This window comes from Gekko japonicus, unplaced genomic scaffold (genome assembly GCF_001447785.1).
Source record: "Gekko japonicus isolate JY-2015 unplaced genomic scaffold, Gekko_japonicus_V1.1 scaffold1680, whole genome shotgun sequence".
NCBI lineage: Eukaryota > Metazoa > Chordata > Lepidosauria > Squamata > Gekkonidae > Gekko > Gekko japonicus.
In genome coordinates, this window is record NW_015166472.1 from 37,070 (window position 1) to 38,760 (window position 1,691).

Consider the following 1,691-nt stretch of genomic DNA (forward strand, 5'->3'; position numbering starts at 1 on the left):
GGACTGCGGGAAGAAATTCAGCTTTCCCCTCAAATACGGGGGTGGGGGAGGACGCTGCTAAAATGGCTCTGGTCTGGGAATGCAAAATTGCAGGGTGCAAATGTTAAAAGTAGCGCTTCGGGGGAGGTCTCCACCCGATAAAGCAAGCAGTTAAAACAAGTCAGGCATAACGTTTTGTCCCCTGAGCTTGAGAAACCGCCAGGGCAAAGAAGTCGCCTGTCTCCGCACACCGGCCCCGAATCGGCGGCGGGGCTGAAAACATGGCGGCTCGCCACGGCTCTCCTTCCTCCCGCCGTCCTCCTGAAACTTTCCCTGGTTCGCCTTGATTCGAATTTCCGAGCGCGCAGCAAGGAAGGGCGGGAGAGAGGGGAGGCGGGCGCCGCGCGGGTGTGCGGGGGTGTGTGCGCGCGCGGGGCGCATTTCGAAGCGTGTCCGGGGAGGCGTTGCAGGCGCCGCCGGGGTCTGCACGGGGAGGAAAGGGCGCGCGCTGCCGCCACGGCCCCCGAATGTCTGGCTCTGTCTGGTGCGCCCGAAACGTCGCCCATTTTGGAACGAGCCGCTGGGGCTGGAGCACAAATCCGGGGATGGACGGACGGACGGAAGGATGGCTGGCTGGCTAAATGAACGGCCGGAGCTAGGCTGCAAGTCTGCACGCGCCGCGCGTTTTCGCTGCCTCTGCAAAAAAACAACCCCCCGCCAAGCTCGCCCGTGGAAGCGGCGAAAAGGAATCCAGGAGAGGGACGAGGACGACCTGCGCCGCCTGCTCCGCGGAGCGCTCGTCCACGCAGAGAGGGAAGGCGAACCCGGAACCTGCCTTCCACTGGCTGCTTTGGCGTGCTGCTAGCCCGTCAGGCGCGGTGGCCAAGTGGTAAGGCGTCGGTCTCGTAAACCGAAGATCGCGGGTTCGAACCCCGTCCGTGCCTCAAATTGGACCGCGGCGTCGCGGCTTGTTGGAGAGGGGGATGGAAGGGGATTCCCTTTCGCAAGCCGCTTTTTGTTTTTCGGCCTCGCCTGCCTTTGCTGAATTACTTTATAAAAGGGGAAACAGCTGGAGGGCTAGGCCGTCCCTCACCCGTGGCCTGCCCCTCCGCAAGGAAGGACTATTACGTGCCGGGGCTTCCGGAAGATGCTCGCTGCCTTTGGCCCTGCGGGGATCGCAACTCTGGGGTCGACCCACGAGCGGATTTCTCTAGCCTGCCCACCGAAGAGGGTCGGGTTTTGCCTTGGAGCGGGCGGAGGACGTGGCGTTTGCAAAGGAGAACGAAGGAGAAAGGCCGCCTTCCCCAGCTGAGACGGAGAGGCTCCCCCCCCCTTCCCCGCGCCGCGGCCGCCGCCGCCGCGAATTTCCCCGATACATTCCCATGGCGTCGGGATTCTCGTATCTACCAGGCCCCAATAAATCCCCTTTCCGTTGGTCGCAGTTTCTGGCTTGAGGCTGGGGTCCGGGAGATGAGACGCCCCTTGCAAGGAGATGGGGGGTTGGGGGTTGGGAGGCTCTTCCTTTAGGCGCCCGCCTAGAAAGCAGCAATTGGGGGGGGGGGGGCACCCCGCTTGGGACCCGGGGGGGCTGGCGCTCCTCTAGCAGCCGGCGAGGGTGGACAGAGAGTGGGAGGTTCGCCTTCGCGCATTGCTGGGTGGCGAAGGACGTTGCATCGCCTCGCCGCACGGAAACAGCCGTCCAGAAAGGTTCA

General features: G+C 63.7%; 1 non-coding gene across 1 annotated transcript; it reads left to right on the forward strand.

Annotated features, from left to right (window-relative positions):
- Window positions 1–851: 851 nt before the first annotated feature.
- TRNAT-CGU lies at window positions 852–923 on the forward strand. The gene has a single exon. It is a non-coding gene; the product is annotated as a tRNA-Thr (tRNA).
- The last annotated feature ends 768 nt before the right edge of the window (window positions 924–1,691 follow it).